General features: G+C 39.7%; 1 protein-coding gene across 1 annotated transcript in view; it reads right to left on the minus strand.

Annotated features, from left to right (window-relative positions):
* Window positions 1-13,233, minus strand: part of HTR2C (5-hydroxytryptamine receptor 2C) — a 263,732-nt gene that overhangs the window by 36,284 nt on the left and 214,215 nt on the right. The window lies entirely within an intron of this gene.

The following is a 13,233-nucleotide window of genomic DNA, read 5'->3' on the forward strand; positions in this document are numbered from 1 at the left end:
CCCATGTCGTGTGAAGCACAAGAACCGGCGTAAGGATCCTGGTTCGAGCCTCCGGCTCCCCTCCTGCAGGGGAGTCACTTCACAGGCGGTGAAGCAGGTCTGCAGGTGTCTGTCTTTCTCTCCCCCTCTCTGTCTTCCCCTCCTCTCTCCATTTCTCTCTGACCTATCCAACAGTGACATCAATAACAACAATAATAACTACAACAACAATAAAAGAAAAAAAAAAAAACAAGGGCAGCAAAAGGGAAAATAAATATTTAAAAAATATATAGTTTCTTGCTTCTATTCTTTTTTTTTGCAAGTTCTCTAGATTCCACATGAGTGAAATCATGCAGTAGTTGTCTTTCACCTTTTTACATATTTTGTTAAACATAATCACTTCTACTTCCATTCATTATGTCCCAAAGGACATAATGATGGCAGAATAGTATTCCATGGAGTATATATCCCATAACTTCTTTATCCAGTCACTTGTCAATGGACATTTAGGGTGCTGTATTATTTTTTTAAATATTTATTTATTTATTTATTCCCTTTCGTTGCCTTTTTTATTCTTGTAATTATTATTGTTGTCATCATTGTTGGATAGGACAGAGAGAAATGGAGAGAGGAAGGGAAAACAGAGAGAAGGAGAGAAAGATAGACACCTGCAGACCTACTTCATCGCTTGTGAAGTGACTCCCCTGCAGGCTGGGAGCCAGGGGTTTAAACTGGGATCCTTATGCTGGTCCTTGTGCTTTGCGCCATGTGAAGTTAACTTACTGCACTACCGCCTGACTCCCTAGGGTGCTGGATTCTTTTGGATTTTCTATGTTTACTATTATATCATCTATGAATAGTGACAGTTTGACATCCTCGTTTCCAGTCAGTATCCCTTTAATCTCTTTTTCTTAACTGATTGCTGTGGCTAGGATTTTCAAGGCTATGTTGAAAATCAGTGAGACCCTAGGTAGCCCTGTCTTGTATGTAACCATAGAGGGCAAACTTTGAAGTTTCTCCATTCAGTATGATGTTGGCTTTTAGACTGCTGTATATAGATTCTACTAGTTAGAGGAATTTTCCATCTATCCCTGTTTTTTTTTCTGTGATTTCTCTCCTTTCATTTGTTATTCGATTAACGAGAGTTCTCTAAATCTCTCTCCCTCCCCCCCCCATTAGTCTGGACAAGGGTTTATCAAATTTTTTAACCCTTTCAAAGAACCAGCTCCTGGATTCATTAATCTTCTGTATCATTTATTTTGTTTTCAATGTCATTTATTTCTTCTCTAATTTTTGTTATTTCACTCTTTCATTTGGCTTTGAGTTTCCTTCGTTCTTCTTTTTCTAACTACTTAAGACATTCAGATTATTTGTTTGAGCTGTTTCTTATTTCTTAATATGTGCCTATATATCTATAAGTTTTCCTCTCAGTACTGCTTTAGTGATCTCCCAAATATTCTAGTAGCTCATATCCTCATGTATACTAATTTCCAGGGACATTTTAATTTTCTCGTTGATCCACTCTTATGCCTCCACATTTTGGAGCTTTCTCTAGTTTTTTTTTTTAATATTTATTTTATTTATTTATTCCCTTTTGTTGCCCTTTATTGTTGTAGTTATTATTGTTGTTGTCGTTGTTGGATAGGACAGAGAGAAATGGAGAGAGGAGGGGAAGACAGAGAGGAGGAGAGAAAGACAGACACCTGCAGACCTGCTTCACTGCCTGTGAAGCGACTCCCCTGCAGGTGGGGAGCCGGGGTTCGAACCGGGATCCTTATGCCGGTCCTTGTGCTTTGCACCACCTGCGCTTAACCTGCTGCGCTACAGCCCGACTCCCTAGTTTTTTGTTTAGTGTTGAATGTCAATTTAACTCCAGTGTGGTCAGAGAGGATGCTTAGAATGATTTTTAGCATATTTTAATTTATTAATACTGTCTTTGTGGCCTAATATGTGGTTGATATATGAGAACATTCCATGTGGATTTGAGAAGAATGTGTACTCTAATTTCTTGGGGGAGAAGAACAATAAAAATATCCAGTAGATATAATCTATCCGAGAATGGGAAAGCTATCAGGGAAGGGGGCAGGAAATGGAGATTGGGTGGTGGGAATTGTGTGGAATTGTACCCCTCCTACCCTATGGTTTTGTGAATTAATCCTTTCTTAAATAAAAAAAAATAAAATTAAAAAAAAATTCTAGTGGTAAAAAAAATTTTTTAAAAATTTTAAAAAATCTAATCTATCCATCTCTTTACTCAGTTCTCTTCTTTATTAATTTTCTATATGGTTGTTCTGTCCATTTTTGTAAGTGGAGTCTTTAATACTTCCAGTATAAGTGTATTGCTATTGATGTACTTTCTCCATTCTTTCAACAAAGACAAAGTTTTTGTACTTTGTTGCTCCTTCATTTGGTTCATAGTGATTAGTGTTATTTCCTCTTGGTTGATCGATCCCTTGAGCATTAGGTGATGTTCATTCTTGTCTTTTACTACACTGTTTGCTTTAACATCTATGTATCCATAATGAGTGCGGTTGCTTCTGACTGTGTGTGTGTGTGTGTGTGTGTGTGTGTTCCACTGGCATGTATGATGGTTTTCCATCCTTTCACTTTGAGCATATTTCTGTCCTGGTGAATCTGATGGATTTCTTATAGACAACACATAGTTGGGCTGTGTTTCCTGATCTGTATTCCTATTCTATGTCGTCTAGTGAGTGAATTTAGACCATTGATATTAAGTGAAATTAACTACTAGAAGAAGAAATTCAGAAATCTATTCTATTCATTATAGCAGCAAAAAAAATCAAATATTTGAGGATAAATCAAACAAAGTGAAAGGTGTCTATACTGAAAACTATGAGATACTTCTCAAGGATATAGAATAAGATGCAGAGAAATGAAGACATTCTACTCTCATGGATTGGGGAATTAACATTGTCAAAATGATTATTCTACCCAGGGGCATATGCATATTTAATGCAATCTTTATCAAGATGGGACACAGTCTTTTGGTGGTGGGAATGGTGTTTATGTACAGTCCTATTAAAGTGTAGTTATATAAACCACTATTTAATTAATATGAGAGGGTAAAATTGACCAAATGTCTCGAACTTTTTAAAACACAGACTGAAGCTTTTAAATACATAGGCTGAGTCTTTGATATGTTGACTCTCTCAAAAGCCTAGACCAGGGAGAACAGAAGCAACCGGTGGCACAGCTATATACAAGATGCTGGTTATTATATAGCAAACCCCAACAAAGGGACTTTTCAAAGTTAACCCAATTACCAAATAATGTGATAATAACAATAACTATCCATTGTATTCTTGAACCCTAAGATAGCAGGAACCTCACATTTCCACTATAGAGCCTATATTGCCCCCAGTCCTGGAACCTTAGGGTGGGGCGCACTTTCCTGCATGCTCCTCTCAGTCCATATCAAATAATAATTGCATCTGCTGATCGCAACCCAATCAACGCAATGAGTGCCACCCCAGCATGCTTCACTTCAGACTGTGTCCAGAGACTTCAGGTGTGGAATGACAACCTTTCACCTTCATCACTCATGCGAGACCTTTCCTTTCATAGTATTCTCTAATTCCTTTCCAGTGTTCCACTCCCCAATAAAGTCCCAAAACCTAGATATAGACCAGGTCCCCTGAGATAGAACATATGTTCACACGTGTCCATAAATCAGGGGAAAATATACACCTGAAAGCAAAAGTACACAAGAGTCTGCAGTGAGTACCCTCCCCAACACTTCATCTGCACTATTCCCGCCTTTAGGTCCATGATTGTTCAACAATTTGTTTGGCTTTGTATGTTAACCCTCTTTTCAGCCACCAGGTTCCAGATGCCAGCATGATGCTGACCAGACTTCCCTGGACAAAAGACCCCACCAATGTGTCCTGGAGCTCCGATTCCCCAGAGACCTACCCTACTAGGGAAAGAGAGAGGCAGAATGGGAGTATGAGTCGACCAGTCAACACCCATGTTCAATAGGGAAGCAATTACAGAAGCAAGACCTTCCACCTTCTGCAACCCACAATGACCCTGGGTCCATACTCCCAGAGGGATAGAGAATGGACAAGCTATCAGGGAAGGGGATGGGATATGGAGATTGGGTGGTGGGAATTGTGTGGAGTTGTACCCCTCCTATCTTACAGTTTTGTTAATATCTCCTTTCTAAAATAAAAAAAAAAAAGTTTGTTGGGGGTGGGGCTAGATATAGACTAGGTCCCATGACATAGGGCATATGTTCACATGTATCCATAATTTAGGGCAAAATATATACCTGAAAGCAAAAATGCACAATAGTCTGCAGTGAGTCAGTATGTACAAGTAGAAAGAACTATAAAAACACTATAAAGTTCCTAATGAATTAGTTTCTACTTAGACCTTGATAACCTCCTTACCTACTTCCTATTACATTTCCCTCACTCACTCCAAAGCTAACCTTATCAAAGTAAGGACTACAGAAGCTGAATAAGGGCAAGAGACTGGCATACTTTAATGATGACTCTTTAGTCACTATAAGGCCACCTCATCATCCGGTGTCCTAGTTGGGGAGTCCTGAGATTCCAAAACAGACAAGATGGGCGTAGACCTTGAATAAATCCCTCTCTCCATTGTTACTGGTCATATTTATCAGGAACAGCATAATAGACTCCTCTGTGGACCCCCATAAGACTTTGCATTCAACATGGATCAACCACAGTAGAGAATGTTCCATCCTCCAAAGTGAGGCTGGACAACATACTCTATCTTCCACCTAAAGAATATGGGTTCTGAAACTGGGGCAGCTTGGAACGTTCCTACACATGACCACAGAATGTGAGCTCAGATCTACAGGGATACAGAGGTCACATAGGCTTCTAAGCTTAATATGGGACCCAGATCAGATCAAATTGATAGGGTTTACAGTCAACAATATTTATACACCTTTCCCATATTTGGGAGCTACTCTTTCCCCTGATCCATCTTTCTGGTCCTTTTTCCAGCCATGACATCGTCTCCCCAGACAATAACTTAGGTTCACCTGCATATCAGATATCAGGCTCAAAAATTAAAATAAAATAAAAAACATAGTCATGGGATCTTTGGAATATACCTAAAATAGCTTAGCATCTATCTACAAAACGGAGACTCCCAAATCTTCATCTGCACTAATCCAGGCTTTAGGTCCATGATTAGTCAACAATTTGTTTGGCTTTATATATTAACTCTTCTTTCAGCCACCAGGTTCCAGATGCTAACATGATGCCTATCTGACTTCCTTTGGCAGATGACCCCACCAATGTGTCCTGGAGTCCTGCTTTCTCAGTGCCCCACCCCACTAGGGAAAGAGAGACAGGCTGGGAGTATGGATCAACCTGTCAATGGCCACATTCAATGGAGAAGCAATTACAGAAGCCAGACCTTCCACCTTCTGCATCCCATAATGATCCTGAATCCATACTCCCAGAGAGATAAAGAATAGGAAATCTCTCAGGGAAGGGGAGGGGATACAGAATTCTCCAGGTGGGAATTGTGTGGAGATGTACCTCCCTTATCCTATGGTTCTAGTTAGTGTTTCCTTTTTATAAAATAAAGATAGAAAGAGTCTTATTTATTTCTTGTCTGAAGACAGAAAATACGCAGGACAGCCAAAGCATTTCTGAGGTAAAAGAGCAAGAATGGAGGCTATATGCCTCCTGACCTCAAAACATAGCACTAATCAAAACAGTCTTGCACTGGAACTAAAATAGACACATAGACCAGTGGAATACAATCGAGAGTCCAGAAATCAACCCTCAGACCTACAGTCAACTACTTTTTGACAAAGGTGCCCAAACATCAAATGGAAAAAGGAGAACCTACTCAAGAAGTGGTATTGGGTAAAATGGGTTGAAACTAGCAGAAGAATTAAAGGGGAGCTCCAAATTTCAAATTTTTGTATACAAAAGTTAACTCCAAATAGATCAAAGATTTAGAAGTTAGACTAGAAGTCATCAATTACTTAGAAGAAAACACAGGCAAAACTCTCTTCTATTTAAGTTTCTGCAACATCTTCACTGATACAAATCCAATATAAGCAAAAATAGAACAGTGGACTATACCAAACTGAAAAGCTTCTGCACAGCAAAGGGAATCACTACTATGACGAAGGGACCACCCACAAAGTAAGAGAAAATATACACTTCAAGGACATCTTTGATGAAATAAACCCAATTGCAAGAAAGACTAAAGCAGAAACAAACCAATGGGACTACATCAAATTGAAAAGCTTCTACACATCCCAAAAAAACTATTAAACAAACAAAGAGACCCCTCACAGAGTGGGAGAAGATCTTCACATGCCATAAATCAGACAAGGAACTAATCACCAAAAAATATAAAGAGCCCAGCAAACTTAGCACCAAAAAAGCAAATGACCCCATCCAAAAAATGGGCAGAGAATATGAACAAAACATCCACTTCAGAGGAGATCTAGAAGGCTAACAAACATATGAAAAACTGCTCCAGGTCACTGATTGTCAGAGAAATGCAAATTAAGACAACATTGAGATACCATACATGGCATACATCAGCACAGCTATATACAAGATACTGGGTACTGTACAGCAAACCCTAACAAAAGGACTTTTCAAAGTTAACCCAATTACCAAATAATGTGATGATAACATTAACTATCAATTGTCTTTTTGAACCCTAAGACAGCAGGAACCTCACATCTCCACTATAGAGGCTCTACTTCCCCCAGTCCTGGAACCATTTGATAGGGCCCACTTTCCAATATTCCTCTCCCAATCCATATCAAATAATATTGCATCTGCCGATCACAACCTAAACAACACAACGATTGCCACCTCAACATGCTTCACTTCAGACTGTGTCCAGAGACTTCACGTGTGGAATGACAACCCTTCAGCTTCATTACTCAGGTGAGACCTTTACTTTCATAGTATACTCTAATTCCATCTCAGGTGGTTCATTTTCTAACAAAGTCCCCAAACCTAGATATATACCAGTTTCTGTGAGAGAAAGCATATGTTCACAAGTATCCGTAAACTACTGCAAAATATATACCTGAAAGCAGAAGTACACTAGAGTTTGCAGTGAGTACCCCCACCCCCAACACTTCCTCTCCACTATTCCAAGCTTTGGGTCCATGATTGCTCAACAATTTGTTTGGCTTCGTATGTCAACGCTCTTTTCAATCACCAGGTTCCAGATGTCATCAGGATGCCGGCCAGGCTTCCCTAGACTGAAGACCCCACCAATGTGTCCTGGAGCTCCCCAGAGACCCACACTACTAGGGAAAGAGAGAGGCAGACTGGGAGTATGGACCGACCAGTCAACGCCCATGTTCAGCAGGGAAGCAATTACAGAAGCCAGACCTTCTACCTTCTGCAACCCACAATGACCCTGGGTCCATGCTCCCAGAGGGATAGAGAATGGGAAAGCTATCAGGGAAGGGGGTGGGATATGGAGATTGGGTGGTGGGAATTGTGTGGAATTGTACCCCTCCTACCCTATGGTTTTGTTAATTAATACTTTCTTAAGTAAAAAAAAAAAAGAATGGCATACATCAAAAAGGACAGCAGCAACTAATGCTGGAGAGGCTGTGGGGACAGAGGAACCCTTCTGCATTGCTGGTGGAAATGTAAATTGGTCCAGCCTCTGTGGAGAGCAGTCTGGAGAACTCTCACAAGGCTAGACATGGACCTTCCATATGATCCAGTAATTCCTCTCCTGGGGTTATACCCCAAGGACTCCATAACACCCAACCAAAAAGAGGTGTGTACTCCTATGTTCATAGCAGCACAATTCATAATAGCTAAAACCTGGAAGCAACCCAGGTGCCCAACACCAGATGAGTGGCTGAGAAAGCTGTGGTATATATACACAATGGAATACTATACAGCTATCAAGAACAATGAACCCACCTTCTGTGACCCATCTTGGACAGAGCTAGAAGGAATTATGTTAAGTGAGCTAAGTCAGAAAGAAAAAGATGAGTATGGGATGATCCCACTCATCAACAGAAGTTGAGAAATAAGATCTGAAAGGGAAACTAAAAGCAGGATCTGACTAAATTGAAAGTAGGGCACCAAAGTAAAAACCCTATGGTGAGGGGGAGGGTGGACATGCGGCTTTCTGGGCCGGTGGGGGGGTGGGAGTGGGTGAGTAAGATGGGACACAGTCTTTTGGTGGTGGGAATGGTGTTTATGTACACTCTTAGTAAAGTGTTGTCATATAAATCACTAGTTAATTAATATAAGAGGGTTAAATTAATTGTATGTCTTGAAGTTTTTAAACACAGACTGAGTCTTTTTAATATATAGGCTGTGTATTTGATATGCGGACTCTCTCAAAAGCCTAGACCAAGTAGATCAGAAGCAACTAGTGACACAACAAAAAACAAGCAACAACAAACAACAGCAAATCCTAACAAAAGGACTTTTCAAAGTTAACCCAATTATCAAATAATGTGATGATAACATTAACTATCCATTGTCTTTTTGAACCCTAAGACAGCAGGAACCTCATATCTCCGCTATTGGGCCTATATTTCCCCAGTCCTGGAACCTTAGGATAGGGCCCAATTTCCCGCATGCCTCTCCCAATCCATATCAACTAATATTGCATCTGCCAATTGCAACCTAATCAATGCAACGATTGCCATCCCAACATGCTTCAGCTCAGACTGGGTCCAGAGACTTCACGTGTGGAATGACAACCCTTCAGCTTCATTACTCGGGTGAGACCTTTCCTTTCATAGTATTCTCTAATTCCATCCCAGGTGGATCACTTTCTAACATAATCCCAAAACCTAGATATAGACCAGGTTCTGTGAGAGAGAGCATATGTTCACATGTATCCATAAACTAGTGCAAAATATATACCTGAAAGCAGAAGTACAGTAGAGTACCCCCCCAACACTTCCTCTACACTATTCCAAGCTTTGGGTCCATGATTGCTCAACAATTTGTTTGGCTTTGTATGTTAACTCTCTTTTCAGCCACCAGGTTCCAGATGTCATCAGATGCCAGCCAGGCATCTTAATATATCTATTAAGATCAGTTGCTTTATATATCTATTAAGATCAATTAAATATATCTATTAAGATCAGTTGCTTTAGAATGTTAAATATATCTATTAAGATCAGTTGCTTTATCTTTTCTATTATTATTGAATAGAATGTTAAATATATCTATTAAGATCAGTTGCTTTATAGTTGCTTTATACTATTGAACATTCAAGTCCTTCATTTTCAGTTTTGTTTTCCTCTAGGGTTACTGCTGGAGCTTAGTGAGTTTATGATGACTCATGGTGACTTGACTGCTCCTAGTGTCCAGTATTTTTTTCTTTTACTTTTTTGTCTGATAGAGATAGAGAGATACAGGAAGGTGTTGGGAACATGTGTGAGCCTGATAGAGCTTAGGGAGAACCACCCCCATCTTCAGATGGAGGTCTGAGAAGATAACCTCTTGGTAAGTCTCTCTCAACCGAGGTGAGCATAAGGGGGGAAATTCAGACTTGGTTCTTTCTTTCTTGACTCTCAGGCCCACAGATACCCCAGTACTTCCCTCCATTAACCATAGGCCACATGGCTGCAGATTCACTTATTCAAAGTCACATTCTGATCACAGAAGAACACACCTTATCACACACTTCATCACACACCTCAGAGCCCAGACAAGAGAAATTCCAAACTATATGGCCTTTTGATATTCATCTTTTCTCTGTCTCACCCTACGGGTTTAACCCCTATGCTTCTCTCAAATACCTTTGGATAATTAAGTTGCTTGTGTTATGGAAAATAACTGTCTTGTATCTCATCAATTCCTGTCTTACCAACCCCCTACCTTAGGGGCATGCTGACTGTTAAGAAACCTGTAATTTCTGTCATATTGCAACAATAATTACCTCCATTGCTTTTCTATTTAACTCATGTCCACTTTGCCAATAAACGGACTCTAGGATTCTGGGACTCAAGGACTCAGATTCTAGATTCACGCTAAGAGTCCCCTGGTGTCTTTTACTTCGTGTCACCCCTGTTGTGAGCGAGAAAGAACCAGCCCGTTACCTTTCCCCTGGAGGACACCCTGCCGGAGAAGGAGAGAGACACCCCGAAAGGAAGGGAGGCAGAGAAAGAGATATATCTGCAGAACCTTTCCGCAGCTTATGAAACTTCTTTCTTGAAGTTGAGGAACAGGAACTTGAACCCTGGTCCTGAAGTATAGTAACAGGTGCACCTTACCACATGCACCACTACCTGACCCCCTTTCATTTTCTTATTCTCTGCCTAAATCTTCTATCCAATATTGAAAATTTTGTACTGATGTCTCAAATTATTATAGATTTGTCTTTTTTCACTTTTTGTTTCTGTCAATTTTATTTCCAATACTTCTTGGACACAAATGTTCATAATTCCTACAACATCTTGATAATTTGATCTTTTGTCAATATATAACATCTCCCCCATGTTATATTTTTTGTCTAAGATATATCTGGGTGTGGGGAGACCTATATAGGTACATGAAGATAGGACTTTTGCTTGCATGTTCAAGAAATATGTTCATATACAGCATAAATTCAGAGAAGTCTAGACAGAAAACAGCCTACATTCAACACAAGGTAACACACACAGAGATGAAGATGCCAACAAATAACCAAGAAAGAAAAAGGAGGAGGAGGAGGAGGAGGAGGAAATACACACAATTCTCAGTTCTCCAGTTGTGAGTTCTCAGTACGGGCTAACAGATGTAATAGCGAAGATCAAGTAGGGGAAAGATTATTTCCTCCCAAAGTAAGGGAGGAAAGGAATTCTTTTTTTTTAAACCAAACTCTGAACCCCAGAAATCTACAGAAGTGTGAGCAGAAGTAGGAACAAGTGATAGGAGATTCTACTAGCACTATATCTCAGTCCCAGAAGAGTTGTAGAAGTGAGCTCCTTTAAACTAATGCCATACTTTGTGAGAAAGTTCTGAGAATCAAAGTTGGATCTCCATCACTGCAACTTTTATAATTCATTACAGAGCTATCTCCCAAGAGTCAGAGAAAATTTAGTGTTTTTACTTACTATAACCTTAACTCTCTGCAAAAGCAAAAGCTATCACGAGTCCATCCTGACTTCTCTGGGCAGATGACTCCACCAATGTGTCGTGGAAACTCACCTCTCCAGAGCTCTACCACACTAGGGAAAGATAGAAACAGGCTGGGGGAGTGGATCGAAATGCCAAAGCACATGTTCACTGATGAAGCAATTACAGAATCCAGAACTACCATTTACCCCCCAAACAATTTTGATCCATACTCCCAGTGGGGGAAAAGTGACAAGAGGAAGAGGATAAGAGGGCTCCGAACTCCAGCTCCATCAGGACCAGCAGAAAGAAGAGGGAAAAGGGAGGTAAGAACATTTCGATACAATACTAGGGTCATGAGTGTGTTGGAGGGGAGAGTGAGGACTGGAGCTGGAAGAAAAAAGGGGCAAATATACACAAATGTAGACATGTAGTTGTAGTTAATCCATGTCTGTAACCACAGAAGAACTACTGTGGCTTGCAGTGGAGGAAATGGGGATTCAGAACTCTGGTGGTGGAAACAGTATGGAATTATACCCGTTAACAAGTACTTCTGTAAATCAATATTAAATCACTAATAAAAATTTTTAAAATGAAGTATGGCCTATATGCACAATGGAATACCACTGAGCTCTAAGAAATGATGACATCCCCTCTTTTGCTACTCCTTTGATGAATCTGATGGGTCCAAGTTAAATGACATAAGCTAAAAGGATTGAATCTGATGACTTCATTCATAGGTGGAACTTAAGAAGCAAAGAAAGAGAAATGACAAGGTGAAACTTAGATGACTTGTAGTCTATTACTGCAAAGCCATGGACTCTAAAGGAGGGAGAGGAAGGAGTTGAGAGAGTGTCAGAACCCAGTTCACAATGGTGGAGGAGGATGTCAACTGGTGGTTGGTGTGGAGTGCAGACTCCTATCATGGGGAGATGAGAAACTGTATTCATGTGGCAACAACTGTTTTGTAAATAATTATTACCCCCAGGTAAAATAATAAATAAAAATATTTTAAAAAGAAAAAGAAATGGGACTCTTTCTACATTAAAGAAGGAACGAAAGGAAGGAAGGAAGGAAGGAAGAAAGAAAAAAGAAAGAAAGAAAGAAAGAAAGAAAGAAAGAAAAAAGAAAGAAAGATAGTGAAATGCACTTGGAAGTAGTAATAGGTTTTAAAGGTGAACTAGAAAGGAAACTAAGGCAGGACCATTGATAAAATGGAGGGAAATATGTGTATACATGGATACAGACAGTTTTCAAATAAGCCCATATGGATGACCTTGGGAGAACTACTGCATTTTCCAAGGGATGGGATGGGATGGGACATAGAACTCTGGTGGTAGGAACACTATGGAATTACACACCTCTTATCTTACAATTTTGTAAATCAATATTAAATCACTAATAAAAGTTGAAAGATAGAAAAAAAAGTAATAAAAATAATAAATTGGTCCTAGGAGGTGGTTCAGCATTAGAGCAAATATCAAACCCGATAAGACTTTATTTGAACCTCAACATCACATTAAATAAAGTTAAAGGCCGCTTCTCCTAGGGAAACAACATGATTCATCAGCCAAGAGCATAAACCCAGCTGGTTCTTGCCTATATCATTAATTGTCCCATGTAAATGCCTTTATGTAACAGCTTCTCAGAATTTGTCCAAACTGTGGTGGTTATCAGAAGGGGCACAGGAATGGTGACAAGTGCTGTGAGTCACAAACACACACACACACACACACACACACACACACACACACACACACACATACAGAAACACATACTAGGGGCTGGGTGGTGGTGCACCTGATTAAGTGCACATGTTACATTGTGCAAAAACTCAGGTTCGAGGCCCCAGTCCCCACCTGTGGGGGGAAAGCTTCACAAGTGGTGAAGCAGGGTTGCAGGTGTCTCTCTGTCTCTCTCCCTCTCTGTCACCCCTTCCCTCTCCATTTCTGACTGTCTATCTAATAAATAAAGATTAAAAAATATTTTAAAGAAACACATACTATACCTCTGAAATCTTACAATTTTTAAAACCAACCTTAAATCACTAATAATGAAAATTTTATTTAAAAGGAAAATAGTGGCAAAAGCTGTATAAATAACATGAAAAATTTTGAGTTCATTTGTGCAAATGAATCAAAATAGAGCTTTATTCCTTTTTAAAGCCATTTTAAAAATTTGTAATTGA

This window comes from Erinaceus europaeus, chromosome X (assembly GCF_950295315.1).
Source record: "Erinaceus europaeus chromosome X, mEriEur2.1, whole genome shotgun sequence".
NCBI lineage: Eukaryota > Metazoa > Chordata > Mammalia > Eulipotyphla > Erinaceidae > Erinaceus > Erinaceus europaeus.